General features: G+C 34.1%; 1 protein-coding gene and 1 long non-coding RNA gene across 6 annotated transcripts in view; both read right to left on the bottom strand.

Annotated features, from left to right (window-relative positions):
• The window catches only part of LOC145724137 (uncharacterized), a 193,424-nt gene that overhangs the window by 78,803 nt on the left and 95,709 nt on the right, over nucleotides 1–18,912 (bottom strand). The gene's annotated exons all lie outside the window — the stretch shown is intronic.
• On the bottom strand, nucleotides 5,984–6,323 carry LOC145725244 (uncharacterized). Its single transcript, XR_014177212.1, has 2 exons — nucleotides 6,250–6,323; nucleotides 5,984–6,184 (listed from the first exon to the last, which is right to left on the bottom strand). It is a non-coding gene; the product is annotated as an uncharacterized LOC145725244 (long non-coding RNA).

Here is an 18,912-nt window from a genome sequence, read left to right as displayed (position 1 = left end):
CATTTTGTTCCCAGTGATCTTTAAAAACTTCTCTTTGTGATTTGTGATCTAACTCACTATTTTCCTGAACAAACCAGTTTTGAAGAACTAAATACCTATCAAAGTAATCGACCTTTAAAAATATTATCTTTAAAGTTTTCAGTAGTTTGGCATTTTCAGGTATGAAATCTCTAAGGTACAAAGGAAGAAGTAAATCCTGTTCCATTGATGTTCAGCTGAAGATACTTGAATATTACTTGAAGAAATCTGCATCTTCAGTTCAGAAAAACTTTAAGTAATCATTTAAGAAGATAAAATCATTGTTTTTTTCAGCAACCTTATTTTACTAAGCATTTTTGGTTCTACTGAGACGTTGTCGAGTTTATAAATTCCTAGCTGCTCCCGAGGGGTAAACCGCTGGGGCATTATGGTGTAACCATTTTAGGAATTAATGGGCATTACTGGAGGACATTGGTATTTTGAAAACTATTAATATAATTGGGAACGTCTAAATTATATTATAAAAAAAAATCATAAAATAATGTTTTCTATACATCTACCATTCAAATTTAAACATAAATAAAGTTTGGTAATTTCAATGTATTTCGTTGGAATACAATGAAAAATTATGAATTTTGTAATTTTACTTTTAAACATTTTAACGTTCACTAGCGACCAAACTGTACCACTAATCCATCAACTTTTATACGTCCATAGAAAGCTTATTTCATTAGCTATTTATTGGCATATAAAAGTGTATACAAAGTGTGGAAAATAAGCTAGTTATTGACGATTGAACAAAAGAATGCACCAAAAAAGTCATGAAAAAATTTGTCAATTTTGACACCCTCTAGCGGCCGAACTGTCTAACCTATCCATTCAAATTGAGAGACTGTTAGAAAGCTCATTGCATTGGCTATCTATTGACGTATAAAACACTACTAAAAATGGTGCAAATAAACGAGTTATTGAAGATTAAACAAAAGGATGCACGAAAAAAGTCACAAAAAATAGTCAACTTTGACGTTCTCTAGCGGCCAAACCGTTTAACCTATCAACCCAAGTTGGAGAATTTTTAGAAAGGTCATTCCATTGGGTCTCCATTGACGTATAAAACTCTAGCAAAAATAGTGCAATTAAGCGGGTTTTTGAATATTAAACAAACGGATACACCAAAGTTAACGCCCTTTAGTGGCCAAACGGGACCACTAACCAACCGACTTTTCTACGTCAATGGAAAGCTCATTTCATTGGCTGTCCATCGACATATAAAAGTACATACAAAGTGTTACAAATACGCGTATTATTTACGGTTTACAGACAGGGTGCCCCAGAAAAACTTTTTGACTGGTTAGGACAAATTTGACCCTGTAAAATTAAGAAAAAAATTACGGTTACATGAGCTACTAGGTTGACTACGATGTAATGTATATAAATTTCTTGAAAAACCGATTTTGCAAATGACAATTTTCGTAAGGGTCAAATTTGCCTGAAAAGCCACCACTATTCCAATGGGTTTTGCGTTATGTTGGCCACTTAGTGCAAGCGAAAATCGACTTTAATGATTTTATTTCGTAAGTATACAGATTTGCTACGGCTCTAAAATTGACACTCACTGTACTGGGTTTGTGTTAAGAAGTTTTAAAGAAAATCCCTCAAAGAAGTTAAAGTGGTTACAGTCAAGAAAAACGTTTAGTTAGTTTTGGAGCCCTCTGGCGGCCAAACAAAGCACCCTATCAACACAAACGACCATATTTTTGGAAAGCCTATTATATTTTCTATCCATTGACATATAAAAGTCTATACAAAATGTTCCAATAAACGAGTTGTGTGACAATAAAGAACAGTTTTGACTGAGTTTGACAGCTACTATAACCTTCAATAACTCGATTATTTTGACAGTTACAGGGTGGTTCAATGTATCAATTTAAAGAATAAATTTTTCAAATAAGTGACCTAATACAAACTTACCTTAATTTTGAACAGAGAATCAGACAAAAGGAGTGTTTAATTTGAAAAACGTCCTTTTTTAGAACTTGAGCTCTTTTTTTGACCATCCTGTATAATATATTTTATCGTTTTTCTCCATCCACGCTTAGAACAAACCTTAAATAACACGACAAAACAAAAACCAAGAAAAAAACGTTTCCTGATATGCATAAATTAAAATTATTGTTATGGAGACTGAAAATATTAAATTTCACAAATATCTCAGAAACGGATACAGACAAGTGTATGCCATTAATACACGAAATATGTCTAGAATTTGTCGTAAAATCCAAAAATGCAATAATATACAAGGTGTCCCATTTAAACTAAGCAACAGTTGATATCTACTTCCGGTTAAATCGTTGCACGCATATTTTCTTATTTTTACTTCTTTTTTAATTTTAATTTTTAGACTCTCCAGTCGTGGTAATTTTGAAAATTAGTGGTATTGTTAGGTTAGGTTAGGTTAGGTTAGGTTAGTTATTGGGAATTATTAGGAATTACTGGGCATTACAAGGAATTAGTGGACATTATTGGCATATTAGGAATTAGTGTACAAAATTGTACTCAGCTGTTCACCCATCGAGCTGCTCCTTCAACCAAGCACTATTGTGTTTTCACAGTCCAGAGAATGTGGATAGCGTGAACAAATTCAAAGTTTGTAAAAGAATGTGTCATATTCGTTATGAAAACCTCTTTTTGCTGGATTTGTATGTTGGAACGTTACTGAAACGCACATTTTAATATACCAAATGCTAATCCAGGTCAACAAACTGTTTTTTACATTTTGTGGGTTTAATATGCGAGAAACAAAGATGTACAACAACAGTAGCAACCATATGACTGAGTGAACCAACAAAAAGTTTCCTGACTGATGTTGGATAGCTTGTTCTACGTTCAACAATCAAAATTAAACTTTCTAAAAGTGTTGGAAGCGATTAAATTCCGCACAATAACCTTTGTCTAAAAGCGAATAAACAGGTCCCATACTTAAAATTTAGGACACTCATTACAGGACGGTCCCGGCAGACGCAATAATCTACATAGAATAGACCGCGAACCGGGACCCTAAATTCACCGACATCCGACAGTTATGACGACAATAATTTACAAAGCACGTCATAACCGAGATTTTAGAAATTCAATTTTGTCGGATTTATTGCTTAATACGCGCAAAGTCAACGGCGTGTTTAAGGGCGGCTTTCAAAGGGCCTAATTAACCTCTCTCTTGACGCTCCCAGTCGGATTTCCGTCTTTGCCAATCAGAAAAGGACAGGATTAAATTCATTCGTGAGTGGGTTATAATTTAGCTAATTTGTTAATTTTTTACTGCTGACCACCAACTTGATATTGATTTATGCCTCGGTTCGGGCTGATGGTAATTACGTAATTACGGACAGAGGCTCAAGATACTTAAGCCGTCCTCATGGAACCCGGTCCATTAACTCTATTAAATATGCAGGGAGAGCGGGAGATTGTCAAAGCCGCGTTGTGCATTACTTTAGCCTTGTAACCTGGTTAAACTGGTTTAGCCTGGATTGTATTCAAAAGTTTGTTTTGTAAAAAGTTGGATCCGAAAAGTGCCTTATTAAGTAGTTTAACTTGAAGATTTAAACTTTAGAAGGTGTCTTGAAAATAAGGATTTTTTTCAAGAAAATAAAGAAAATTTATTTTTATTATACTTAACAGAAAATACTACATTTTCAACTGTTTATAAAATACAGTAAATATGACATTTTCGGAACAGCGCACGGAAATTTTTTCCCGATCCCTCTTTCCGTGCGCTTAATAATAAACATAGATATCCATGATACTAGATATCCTATGGCAACCCGAAGAAAAAAAAGAAACGAGTAATGTGTCTATAGCAACGATTTATTTATTAATGACAAATTTTATTTTCTGTCAGTGAAAATTAAGTATTTATGTATTTATTACATTTTGCAAAAATGAATTCAGATTGTGAAGAAAATCGGGATATTCCCGAAAATATCTTACAACGAGCGGCAGAAGTGAGTGCAGATTTATTACCAGTGAAATCCAGGTTGAGATATGAACAAAAATATAACAGTTTTACCGAATGGCGGACTCAGAAACGAATCAAAATTGTGAGTGACGATATTCTTTTAGTATATTTTTCTGAAAAAGCCAACACTATGAAATCCTCCACTTTATGGAGTCGATTCTCTATGTTAAAGAGTTGTTTGGCAATAAAAGAAAATACTCACCATCAATATCCAAAAACGATTGCTTTTTTGAAACGACAAGCTGTAGGATATATACCAAAGAAATCCAAGATTCTTACAGCAGAACAAGTAACCAAATTTTTATGTGAAGCTTCAGATGGAGAATATCTACTAGCAAAAGTAATTTTAGTGTTTGGCATCTTCGGTGCATGCCGCAGAGATGATTTAATACGTTTGAGTTTAGATGATGTTGAAGATAATGGGCGTTTCCTTGTCGTGTTCTTACGAGATAGAAAAACTCACAGGTCAAGAAGTTTTACCATTACCAATGAAAATTGCAAATTCGATCCCTGTACAATTTACCGTAAATACGCAGATCTCCGCCCTAAACATATGGAGAGTAGAAGATTATTTGTTGCATACCGAAACCAAAGATGTTACGCTCAACATGTTGGGTGCCATACTATCAGTGGTATTCCAAAACTTATTGCAAAATACCTAAAACTAAAAAATCCCGAAGAATATACCGGACATGGGCTAAGGCGCTCTTCGGCAACCATGTTGGTGGAAAACGGCGGTGATTTCCTCACTTTGAAAAGACACGGAGGATGGCTTTCTTCCAATGTAGCAGAAGGATATATAGAAGAGTCCATACAAAGAAAAATTGAAGTATCACGGAAGTTGTTTAGCCCTTGTAACTTGGAAACTACAACATCTGTAACAGTCAATCAAGAGAACCAAAGCACACACGAACACTCCGCTTCAACATCTTTAGCAGAGTCTTTAGTTCAACAAAAAGAAATGCAAAAGGGATTGAGCTTCAACAATAATACGAATTGTACAATAATTATTACTATTAATCATAACGGTTCTGTTCAAAATTAATTTTCCTAGAATTACCTACTTGTATTTTTTTTGTTAATTTGAGTTGTATGTACTTACATTTTTACTGTTTTAAAAATAAAAATAAATATTCCCGATTTTCTTAATAATTTTTTGCGATATTTTTTGTTTATGTTGATTTCAGGCACCTAAGTATAATATATCGTTCATTACTCGTCCATAAATGGATTTTCCGTTCTTGCATGACTTCCCCATGAGAATATGTCACGCGCGCACGGAAAAATCCTCATTTCTGTACTGGTAATGAAATATACTATTACTTAATTTATTGGAAAGGTACATTTTTGTAGGGATGCCAAGTGTTTACCATTATAGTTAGTTTTAGTAGGATTGTATGTAGTTAATTAAGAAAATTAACAGTATTACTTGATGAACTTCAAAGGAGGTGAAAAAGGTGGTACGTGGAGGTAGAAGGTGGGAAAAAAGGTTTTTTTTTGTTTTTGGTTGTGGATTGTCAAGAGAGACTTTTAATGAGAGCTGGAAAGTCAGTTTTCTAAAAAATTCGAGCAAAAATCAGACTATTGAAGATCAGGGAAGCTTTTTCCTTCCGGAACGGAAATTACTGGGTGTAATACCGAGGGCTACTAGCAATTGTACCGTCTAGTCCACGTTATGACATGGAGCAGATTGTGATAGAGGACCTATTCCAGAAGTGGTTAAATCGATAACCGAGGAGGCCTCCCGGCTGTTACCGAGATACAGCCTTTGCAGTTAAAAATCCACCTCAACGGAAAAGAAGAAGATTGGTCAACTGACGGTTTATTTTGGACAATTTGGACTCTTTGACGAAGAGTATTAGTTGTAAGTAGTTTGTAATTTTTTGTATTAAAGATATTTGTAGTTTCAATGATACATTTAGAAGCAGGATTTTTAGGTAGAAAGTAAGTTAGATAGGTTTAGTTATTTACCTTAAAAATAACTTGGCATCCCTATAATAGAATTTTTATTCAAGCTTATTTATTTAAATTTTCTTTATTTACTAGAATATTAGAATGAATGGTCAGGGTGAATCTGATGCCAGTTATGACGATATTATCATGCAACTAGGAGGTGAGGAAGATTTGAGTAAATCTCATCTTCAGGATGATAATAATCATGACAAAGGCTACCGCAGACGCAGTTCAAAACTAAAGGTGTTAAAAATGTAGAATCAGTAATGAATTGATACGATTCAAGAATCTGTTAATATTACCAGATGCTTTTAGATCCATTTTGGAAATGCCAGAGGTCTCTGAACTCTAAAAACTGTATTTGACAACATCAAAGCATTCACCTGGTTAAAATCTACGCAAATAAAGGTTGTTGGTTTTATATAATTGAAATTTGTGACATCTGCCTAATTTAGTTTGAATTTCTTGTATATCTAGCATGTTTATTGTAAGAAGCCGACCGCAGATGGTGACGATCCCCCAAATGTGAAATGATCAGACCTACAAAGTGTCGTAAACCGTGGTAAACGAGATTTTATACACACGTCGTCGCCAGAGAATATTTCTCTAATTACAAATGCCGGGTGTTAGCCGGCTTTAGGAAGAAACGAAAACTGGCAAAACGTGGCCGGAGTTTATAACTTTGGCGCTGAACTGCGTCGAAAATGGCGGTGGGTAAAAGTAGACGTGATATCCGGAGAATTTACGGCAGTTAACAAGGGAGGCCCCCGGTAAATTAGCCAAGTTTCGGGGCGGAAGGCTACAATAAAACATAACTCGGGCTTTTCAAAATTGCCGACTCGCGCACTTTAAAACTCTGACAAATCAGCGTTAATTGCGACGAAAGTTGCCTTGATTCGCCCCGAGAGTTTTTAAACTGCATCACCTTTTCCGTACAATGCAGACCGCGTCGGCGACTTTTTAAAGTGTCATAACTTCCGAAAGTTCCTCGTAAACCAAATTGCACAGACGAATTTTATGTTCAATTAAATACTGAAATTTTCATAACTTAATTGTATATGACGCACACGTTTTAAGAAAATTGCCCAAAAACGCCGGATTGCACCCAAGTAATTTAGGGCATTCTAAGATTTACCTAGGCTAAGTTGTGATTTGACTGTTACAGATCAAGTGCTCAACACCTAACCTAAGATGCCCTATAAAGTTTATTTTTCTAATTTTGGCATATAAAGTGACACTTTTCAAAATTGCTTAGAGTGACAAAACGTTTTACTTTTCGTAACTAGTTACGAAAAGTATCACTTTATGTAACTAGTTATGAAAAGTTCATTTCATCACTCCCTGTTTTTATGCATTTCCGTAGAAACATATGGGCGACATCCATCATAATACTATAAAAGTGAATATTTGTGTTAAATCACTTTAAAAGATGGTTTTCACAGCTTTTTGGTCAAAACTAGAAAAAATTATGTATGCAACACGTTTCGAAAATGTCTTATTGTGTAACTCATTCAAATTGTAGGACCTCGCTGCGCTCGCCCTACAAACATTCATTCGTTACACAAAATCGAACTTTTCGTAACTGGTTACATAAATACCTATTATACGTACTTCCAATATTTTAAACTCGTAGCTTTTTAGTAATATTTTACTTCAAACCCTCTTGTTTTTGTGTATTTCTAAGTTTTAATAAGTACGAACGAAAAGTAGATTATTAAACGTTTTTGCGGTTGCGGTTTTATGATCGTGGACGTCCCAGAATAATATCCTTTTTGCTTACAACCTCACTTCTCTGAAACTCCATCAGAGGGCTCAACTTTTCCTAATGTTTCTTCTAGAGTTTAAATACATGAAATCGTATTCCTCGAGTGGCAAGAGGATATGAAGTACGGGATAAAAGGGAAAAGGAAACTTTCCATCTAGTTGCCGGAGCAACCTAAAAATAACCGTCACTAAGGTAAGTCGACTTCCTGGAATACGAAACTTAAATCCCTCCGCTATTGAACTTTTCCTAACGGTCACATTTAATCTTCTTCCTTCCGACGAGCTAAGCGGAACAAAGAAACAAAGTAAAAATCCTCCGGCAAGACTTAACGTCTTAAGCCTGTTGTTTGTTCATTATTATTGTGTTCGGGGGTCTCTGGCACAAAGAACAACTTTCTAAATGCTTTTATTTTAAAGCAAATATAAATTCTGCAGCTTTGAGGCTTTTTCCCGATAGAGTTTATATGCCGGAGCAGATACTTTGAAGCGGACGTATAAACAGGGGCACTCGGTTTAATAAAACATTACTTTAGTTTCCGCATTTTTATCTCGAAAAAGCGCTTCCTTTTTCAGATTCCTTATTGGGCTGAAGGAATTGGTACTGAAATATGCATGTTCCGGCTTTTAGTCCCACAATCTGTTACGTTTATTCCGCGTAGGTCTATTAACTTCAAATTAAGTCATTTTCTTGGAATAACTCCAAATTTGCTGTATTTATATCTGGCTGTTTATCAAACATCTCTTACAGCCTACACTCGGAATGAATCATTTACGAATGTAAATATGTAATGTTTTTCTGTAATTGCACACCGGCACTAAACAAAAATACATGAAATCTAAAAATATTCGAAATGAATCCGTTCGCTGTAATAAAAACAAAGTTTACTGTTACCGCTCGTAGTCATAATCCAGCTGCACATCCGATAATTATCTTCCATGATAAACTTTATACAGGCAACTATTTTCTGACTGTTACTAACAGCCCATAGTCAACCTAATTAACAAACAGTGAATAACTTAACAAAACAATCAACTGTTTAGAACGACTTTTAATTTATTTTCTTTTATTTTAAGAGTTACGGTTAATTGCTCCTCAGAATGTCCAATTTATGTAGGTAGTTTATCTTGTTGTAGTGGAATTTAGACCAACTGGTGTTTCTAAATGTTAGTCTAATTTGTACACTTTAAAGGATGAAAGTAAAAGGAAAGTAATCTAAAATAATATTTATGGATATAAAATGTTATATCTCATATGACTTTCTTGGGCTGCTTTCACTTCTTTTTAACGGTGTTTGAGAATTACTTAGTTTTCTTTTCTTCTTTTTTGAAAACTCGTTATAGTAGAATAGACCATTCCAGAACACGTGAATTTGATAGATGTCCACCATGTTAGCTGTATGGCATGCAGTGTCAAATGTTATACTATACATATAATAGAATTATTATTTATTAAGGTTCCTGTTATACGGACGTTGCTTTCGTCAAATTTGTGACCGCCATCCTAGTCTTAAGATCTCTCAGTATTATGATTATTCATAAAATGTCAAAAACATATAAACTGTCATTCTAATTGGTTTTAGTAGTTCCTTAAGCAGGTTTTACACCGCAGTTTGATGTCAAAGAAATTGATGAATTATGTTAGTGTAAAACAAAATCTTTTGTCATATTGATCTTCAAATAATAATACATTATTAAGTGATATCTTTTACGTAATAGAACAGATTCTATTTTCAGCCAACTAGTGTGATTAAACTTGCTGTTATGTCTGTTGCCAACACTTTAAAACGAAGAAAGTAAAGTTTACTTTTTTGTTTTGAGCACATACAAGGTTATCTTCCTGAATATCTTCCAAAATAATTCCTCTGTTAAAAAGACACGTCAACAAATTGCAAGGGGGACATCTTTTTACGTAGGATTTGAATTTCTGCCATCCGCCCCTTTGCCGCCATAGCCACCCCCACTAAGTTTTCAAATGGCACCATACCCTGTGTGGCACATCGTTGGAAAGGGTATTTCATAAGGAATTAATTGCACTATTTCCTTTAAAATGCAGATGCAAGTCAATATTTTGACAGAAATTTCAAAATGGCGACCTCGGACGCCATTTTGTTTGTCATTTCTTGAAACTACGTGAAATTTCCTTTAAAATGAGGTGCAAGTAAATATTTTGACAGAAAATTCAAACTGTCGGGCTGGAACGCCATTTTGTCTGTCATTTCTTGAAACTACGTGAAATTTTCTTTTAAAATGAGGTGCAAGTCAATATTTTGACAGAAAATTCAGAATGGCGGGCTGGAACGCCATTTTGTGTGTCACTTCTTGAAACTACGTGAAATTTCTTTTAAAATGAGGTGCGAGTCAATATTTTGACAGAAAATTCAAAATGGCGGCCTGGAACGCCATTTTGTCTGTCATTTCTTGAACCTACGTGAAATTTGCTTTAAAATGAGGTGCAAGTCAATAATTTGACAGAAAATTCAAAATGGCGGCCTCGAACTGTCAAAAAATACAACTTTTTTATTTGTCAAGTTACAGTTGACGTCTCGGTGTCATTTTATGTTAAAATTTCCCGGAAAAGACTCTGGTGCAGTCGGTTTTTTGATATCTCAAAAACTAACAGAGTTAGATCTAAAATTTAACATTTTAACTGTCTGTGTTAATTGTGTAAAATTTCTTTGCCAGGAACTCGGTCGGATTAAGAGACATGAAATCTGGCTAAAAAAGATTTACAATATAATATGTGATATTATGGTAAAGGAAATTTGATGCCCTCTAGCGGCCAAACGGTGTCATCAATCAACTCATGTGGGGACATTTTTAGAAAGCTTGAAATCTGCTCTATCTTTTGATTTCTATGACATTTTGATGTAACTTGTCAAATAGGAGTAATTTAGGGTCAAAGCAAGGTGTGTCCCAAAATATGTGATTTTAGGGTGAAATAATTTTGACGCCCTCTAGCGTCCAAACGGTGAAAAAGAACGTGAAAATAAACTGAGCGACGATGAGGCCGAGGAAGAGAAGATGAAAACACCGACAAACCAAAAGTTGAGTACATTGGAGAAGATAAGGATGCTGAGAGAGAGAAGGACAAAGATGAGAAGAAGACCATCAAAAATACACTGAAGATGAAGAACTGAACCAAACCAAGTATATCTTACTCTATCAACATCAACCTTTACATCATACATGTCTTCATCATGGACAGCTCTGAAGAACCATCAAGTTATTTGTAGAATGAATCCATGTTGTGCTCCAAGAAGTTCATGAATTTATTTGAGGTGTAAATTTTCATAAAATAAGCACGTCAAATTACTTTCATTTTGAAACTTTTGGTGTAAGACAAACAAAAATAAAAAAATAACTATACTTATCTGTAAGTGTCCATCTATTATAAAATAATATCCAACTAAACTAAACAATGTACACTGGCAAAGCTAAAGCCGAAATCTGGCAGAAAACACACAAACCAAGAGCTTTACCCTCGCGAAATAAAAACGGGATCTTGTGTTCTTAAACTTCATTTAAGGGCCTTTGTTCGCTTTTGCTCCTTTACCATTTTCCGTCGTTGTTACGAAAGCCGCTTTTAATTTTAATTTCCGCTAAAACAACTAGATATAGTCAAAGGCGTCCTGCCGGAAAACCGGAAGAGATTTCACATTTTCTTTTCCGTGTTCTATGCAGAAAAAAATCAGCGCCGAAAGAGGACATAATGTAGCCTGAATAATTTAGGTTACAAAGACTGCTTTAAATCGGAGAGAGCTGAGTTTCCCCTTACTGTTGTAACTGGATTTTCCGTCTCTAAGGAATTCTTTTTAAATCTCATTTGTTTCCGTGAGTTTCTGGCTGATTCAGTGTGTATCATTTCAGTCTTAAAACTAGCTTAAGCGGAATAGTGCCCAAAAATGCAATTTTAGGATCAGCTGTGGCTACATGCGCCAAAACCACAACGCAAGCAGATTTTGCATCTAATTGTTTTCTAAGCGATTCCGTTGCCACGTTGCGATCGTTCTTATCGGTCTGGTAGAGCAATAGAGTGTGTACACGAGAGTGCTCCGTGTGGCTTTAAACGCTTTCTAAATACCATTTATATGCGAAAGCGTTACAGCACAATATCCTCCCCGTAACGGCGATTATATGCATGGCCTAAACTCGTAATTTGTCAGTTAATTTCGTCAAAGTTAGCCCCGGGTGGTTTCTCGAGTTCGGCTGGTCCCCATTTTGCGGTTCCTGCTATTACACTTGCGAGTTTAGCGCCAAGTTTCGACTTCTTGTCGCTTTCGACCGCTGCCCTTTAAACGCCTACCACTCGATTATTGTCAAAGTTTCTGACCTACAATGTCTACAATTTGACCAAATGTCGAAAATGCCAACAATAAAATTTCAACTCTCAAGCACCAATATTGCACTGCTTGGAATAGTTTAGTTTTCGGCTCCGGTATCCAGTGTTATATTATTCAAAGTTTAGTGCATTAACTATAAGACGCATTTACTCGTGTCAAATAGCTAAAATAAGTAATTAAATGGAATAGTAAAAAGTTATGTCCGTTTGTTTAGCGAGCATCTAAACTATAAAAATTTTATTGCAGTTTAACTGTTGAATCTGGCCGGAAAAGTTATGCGTGTAGAAATGCAATATTACAAGAAAAAGGCAAAATTGAAAACAAACCTGGTTGGTACAAAAATATTAAACAAACAAAAATATCCATAAAGGACGTTACTTCTATTCAAAAATTCCAACCACCAAAATGAAATTCAAAAATAATAAATTTAAATATTGAAAATTGACTAAAACATAATTTTAAGGCTAAATACAACGAAATGATAATCAAAAACTTGAAAATTAACTCATAGCCAATTTGCAAATTTCTGAGCCAATTGCAACGTTTCAAAGGCAATTTCAAAACATTCAGATCATTTCTTGATTTATAAATGTAAAAATTAAAAACAACCATCATGAAAATTGACTAAAAACACAATTTTTTGTCTTCCAAAGCAGATTTTTAAGCCAATCAACCAAGAAAGGATAGATAAAAACTTGAAAATTGACTTCATAGCCAATTTGCAAGTTTCTGAGCCAATTGCAACGTTTTAAAGGCAATTTCAAAACATTCAGATCATTTCTTGAATTAGAAATGTGAAAATTAAAAACAACCATCATGAAAATTGACTAAAAACACAATTTTTTGGCTTCCAAAGCAGATTTTTAAGGCTATCAACTAAGAAAGGATAGATAAAAACTTGAAAATTGACTTCATAGCCAATTTGCAAGTTTCTGAGCCAATTGCAACGTTTTAAAGGCAATTTCAAAACATTCAGTTCATTTCCTGATCTGGAAATGTAAAAATTAAAGGCAACAATCATTAAAATTTACTAAAAACAACAATTTTTGGCTGTCAAAGCAGATTTTTAAGGCTACCAACAAAGAAAGGATAGTTAAACACAATTGCAACGTTTCAAAGGCAATTTCAAAACATTCAGATCATTTCTTGAATTAGAAATGTGAAAATTAAAAACAACCATCATGAAAATTGACTAAAAACACAATTTTTTGGCTTCCAAAGCAGATTTTTAAGGCTATCAACTAAGAAAGGATAGATAAAAACTTGAAAATTGACTTCATAGCCAATTTGCAAGTTTCTGAGCCAATTGCAACGTTTTAAAGGCAATTTCAAAACATTCAGTTCATTTCCTGATCTGGAAATGTAAAAATTAAAGGCAACAATCATTAAAATTTACTAAAAACAACAATAATTGGCTGTCAAAGCAGATTTTTAAGGCTACCAACAAAGAAAGGATAGTTAAACACAATTGCAACGTTTCAAAGGCAATTTCAAAACATTCAGATCATTTCTTGATTTATAAATGTAAAAATTATAAACAACTATCACGAAAACTTGACTAAATACACAAGTTTTTGACTTCCAAAGCAGATCAAAAAAAAATGACAGTCAAAAACTTGAAAATTGACTTTATAGCCAATTTGCTAATTTCTGATCGAATTTTTAATGTTTTAAAAGCAATTTTAAAGCTTTCACATTATTTGTTAATGTGGAAATGTGAAAGTTAAAAGCAACAATCATGAAAATTGACTAAAAACTCAAATTTAACTTTAAATAAATTAATTTATTTTTAACTTGGGCATTCGGTACAAAACACCTTATGAGCCTATTTGAGTTTCTACTTTTCTACTTTTCTACGTTTCTACAGCTTTGTCAAAGATTTGTGTTTTGTCTATAATTTGTAGGTTTTGTAAAATAAGTTGGCAATGTTACCATTGTTTGCAAAGCTGAAAACTAATTCAGATGCAGAATTTCATCAAAAGATCGTGTACAACTTTTATTTTTAATTTTTCGAAAAATTACTAATAACAGAAATATAGGACTTGGTGATGCAAGCTTGCTAGTTATAAAAAATACCACAACTTTAGCTTACTTTTACGAAATTTTAAAAATATGCAATGATTCTAGGATCATGCGGATCATTATCAATTATGCATTTGGTTGACCATTGAAATTTGCAGTTGAAATTGACCAAGAAATTGAAGAAAAATCTTTTTAGAGATTAGTTAATAAGAGTGAGGTAATAAAATAAACCGTGGATTTCAACTTCTGTGAGAGACTGGGGGTATTCTATTCTAAAACAAAAAAACTAATTTAGACAGCTAAGAACACTAACATTATACCAATTTTGTTTAATTTTCTGTATATTTTTATATTTTCTTGTTATCATTTTACACACTATTGAAACTGAATTTCAGACAACAGCCCAGTTTTCTAACCAAGAAAACGGTGGTTACACGTGCACGAAAATCATCACGATTGTAAAAGAATTGTTTGAAACTCTGCCAATCTGTTGTAATAAAGGTGCTTTTATTGCTAGTCTCATTTACATTTTTTGGCAAACGATGTTATTCAAATTGCTTAACTGCTTTTAGTAGTTTTATCGTATATTAGGTGTAATATTTCGCGGTATAATAGACGAACTTTTATAGCCGGAGCGTTCAAATCTTGAAATTTTGAAAGGAAACCGGTGGGAAACAATTCGGGATTTACGGGCGTTTATGCCGTAAATTCGCGCAATCCGGCCCTCTGAATAGGTAGCCATAAAACGCGAGTTATCCCAATTTACAGTTTTGGATTGTTCGGTTGCTAGAAGGGGTTATTATTGCTATTTGACTGGGAACGATGCCAGTTCCGATAAGGATCCGGAGGAATTTGAACTGGTGGTTTTCAGTTCACTCAAGCCGATATTCCGAAAAAAAAAGAGCGTGAAATGAAACAAAAGCATTTCCTCCGCTTATTCAAATCGGCTTTGATCTGCAAAAGAAAACGATGTACCCGAGAAAAATGTAAAGTTTGAAATGTTCCTGGATCCTCGTGCGATGTATGCAAACACCTCAGCTCCAGAAAATAAGAAAAGCATTTTCTATTCATAAACTTTATTTAAAACATCTTTGTTCCCCAGTATAACTTGCCTGAAAAGGCGGACATCGATTCCTTTTATCGTGTTTTATACTCGACTCACTCTCAACAAGTAAAATGTAAATATTAAATCTCCGAAAGAAAAAAAAACAGTGAAAAGAAGAGTGTGTTTGCTTTTCCAATGATACATTTATTGTTTGACGAGACATTAAAACGCTTTGTTTGAAATTGGAATGGGTGTGGAAGAATTTGCCTAAACGAGGGTCGTCGAAGGATTTCGTCATTGACGATTCGTCCTAAAATAAAATCGAATTGAAAAAGGACAAGCAATTCTACTGCCCTGGGTCTCGTTAGCTCTCTGTGTGAACATTTCAAAGCGCAAATTAGAGAAAAAGGGTCCGAAACAATGAATTCTAACAACTTTGTCTTTCTTATTCAGAGTGACAAATTTTGATTGTGTACAAATTTGCTGCAGTAAGATATGATTTAACATGTGATGAGTACACGAATCCACTAATTTGCCATACTGCATGAGTAATACAGTGCTAGTCTCTAATTTTGTTTGAAAATATGTATGGACCCGTTGATTTTCATTTTAAATTGCGATTTTATTGACGTAAAAAAATGTAATACAGAATGTCTCAAATTTGCTACAAAAATAAAAAGAATTATCAAAAAGCACTCAAAGTTCCACCACCTCCAGCTCGTGAGTATAAAAACACTAATAATGTAAATAACTATTAGCGCACTTGTGCTGTAATTGTTGTTTTATTGTAGAAAAAGCACTCTTAGGGTGATAAAATAGCTCATTACGTAATTCAAAGTGAGCTATGTAATGAATCATTACCAAGCTAGTCGTAAATATACAGAGTGTCCCTGAAAGGTGCGGAAAAATTGCTACCACAAATTCCTAAGATACAGAGTGTCAAAAGTTCAATTTGGTTTTAGTTTTTCAGATATATTTTTTTAATAATTGATGTAATTCGCACAATTCAGCTTAGAAGGGTTTTGTGGTGTGAAAATTTTAAATCAGCTCTTTCTCTTTGTAAAATGTAGAGGGCGCCACCTACGACACCTTGTAGACATTTAAAACCAAATAACGTTTTTGAGTAACCCTGTGTTTAATTTTTCGATAAAGATTTTATCTAAAAAAGGTATGATTTGATTCGGGCAGATGTTTTTGAGATATCTGGATTTAAAAAATGTACTGATTAGGTGTAAATTATTATTGAAAAAAATTTAACACAATTTAAAGCGTAGGTGTTGTTAATTTTATTATCTAGTAAAAATGTTTCCTAATAAGAGATTTATCAAAAACAAAAATTTTATAACAATCTAATTTAAAAAACCTTTCAACAAATATTCAAAATTACTTCCATTTTCGCGTCTACTAAGATTAATACGTTTTAAAAATTTAAGTTGAACTTTGTAGCATTTTGTCATCATTTTTCCATTCAATTCCATTTGAAAAAACTAATACAAAATTGAACTTTTGACATCCTGTATCTCCGAAATCATCGACTTTTGGACTGAGGTAAGTTGGGTCATATTTAAGCCTCGAGAATTTGTGGTATCATTTTTTCCGCACCTTTCAGGGACACCCTGTATAAATTTACATAAATAAAAAAAGTTTCTAGTGAAAAAAATTAGCTCATAATATTCCTTCCTATAACGTCCAAAGCTAGAAAATGGTCTTTAAAATTAAGTTAATCTGGCGTAAGTGCCGAAATGAGCGTTTACAGTTGTACCGTCGCGTGGTAATTAGTAATAACTGCCTTTCTGCCCTATTTAGAATAATCGTTAATTTTACATCAAAATCGCGTTTGTATAATTTAATGGGACTGCGAAAACGTTTAGACTCACAATGGATTCCGTAAATTGCCGTCGAGATTTTGGCAGTTTTCATTCAAACCTTTCGACCGGCCTTAAAGACCGGGAGGATCTATTGAAGCCTTTAAGATGTTTACGAAATCGCTTTTATTGTTCACGCAGATTTCCAGTTTAAACTGCGGTAAATGTAATGAAACATTAATCACCGTTCCTGTTCAACTAGCAAAGTCATAGATCAACTAACATTGTGATGTGACGATCTGAATTCAACTTGGGGTTTACATAATGTAGTTATCTAAAGTATTATTTCTCCTTGGAGAATAAAATTTTATGTTTCTGCTCGGTCTGTGCGCAATTCAAACCAGACCAGTTTCAAATTTTATTACTTTTTTCAAGGGCCGAGTTTTTAGATAATTCGATAAATTCCTTCAATGATGTAATTAGATGTTTGAAAAATGGTTTTGTTGTTCCATCTGTGGCAACTTTCTCTTCAATAACGGCAAAAGGGAGAAAAACGTTTTAAAGTAAGCAGACGCGTAATAAACGAATGTAAAGGGAATATTTCAAGATGAAATGGGATAGAAGTCACGATAGAAAAATCACAACCCATCCTGGCAATTTATCATCGTGCTTTCCTGCCTGTAAACGGGATCCGCTTATATTTTACCTGGGTTGTCCCCAACATATCATCCATCAACCAACCGAGTCTCGTTCAGGTACTTTAGCGTTATTCGACCAAGAAAATTACATTTTTCTTTGGAAAACGCTTTATGCATCCGTCCACTTGACTCTATGGCAGCACAGGCGCATTTTTTTATTGTTGTTGCTGGCATAACTCATACATACGCAAGGTTTTTGTGCACATCTGGAATTGTGTTGTAATTGAAACCAGCGACCATAAAACAATTCAAAATTAAATCAACAAAGTCCCTAGAAACGTCCCTAAAAATATTCCCTTTCCCGGATGATGTTGTTTTAACAATGCTCGCATGTGTGTCGGCGTTTGCCGCTAGGGAGATGTAAACATAAAAGCAGAGCGAAATTTTGAAATAATTACATCTGTCCCGGATATATTAGTTTTGACAGCTGCTCCCCGTTTTTGTTGGTTTTTTTTCAAATTATATCTTTTCTGCTAGCAAAATTGGATACAAAAAATATTAAATGCTTAACTTGAATTGACGTTAATAGTTTTGTAACAAGCATTTTAAGTATGAATGGGACAGTTACGCTTAGAAACGTCAGAAATTTAAACTCTAATATTATGTATTAAAATACTTTATATAAACATACTATTAATCTTCGCTTCGATCCTACCTCTATACGGATGTAATTTCGATTACCTGTAATATAACCAGTGACCCAGTTATTAAACCAGTAGCATGAGAAATGGGAAAACGCAAATTCGAAGTCTGCAATACACGTAAAGTAAATTTCAACAATTTCGCGCAGACATGATCGATATTAAATTTCGAAATACACAGTTATTAACCGAGTTGTATTAAGAGCTAAGGCCAATATTCCTCGTTAGTGTTTCGCTAAATCCTTAGCCGCAATAGTAATACGCCGCCATTGCATTTCAATTTATGGGTATTACCTAAAGCGGTATTGCTTGCCCGAGAAGGACGAAATTAGACCAAGATTTCTACCTATTTCGAGATTGAGATTAGTTAGGAAAATAGAATCGATCATATTCTAATTTACAGTGATTAAAAGTGTGTAAATCAATTGGTCAAGAAAACAGGCTCAAAGCTGCTGTTTTTGACCAATCAAACTACAATCAGTGATAGTTTAGTGACAAATACTCAAAGCTGTCAAAATGTCTTTCTTATTAGTAATGATGGGCGTAAATTTACCGTGATCGGTTATGTACCGGTAAGGTAACAAGAAAATTTATCAATTTTACCAGTAAATCCCAATTTGACTATAATTCTTGCAAATTCTAAACAAATT

Source organism: Ips typographus, linkage group LG2 (assembly GCF_016097725.1).
Source record: "Ips typographus isolate SLU linkage group LG2, UJ_Ityp_2.0, whole genome shotgun sequence".
Taxonomy (NCBI): domain Eukaryota; kingdom Metazoa; phylum Arthropoda; class Insecta; order Coleoptera; family Curculionidae; genus Ips; species Ips typographus.
Note: the sequence above shows the minus strand (reverse complement) of the source record. Positions and strands in the feature narration are given on the sequence as shown.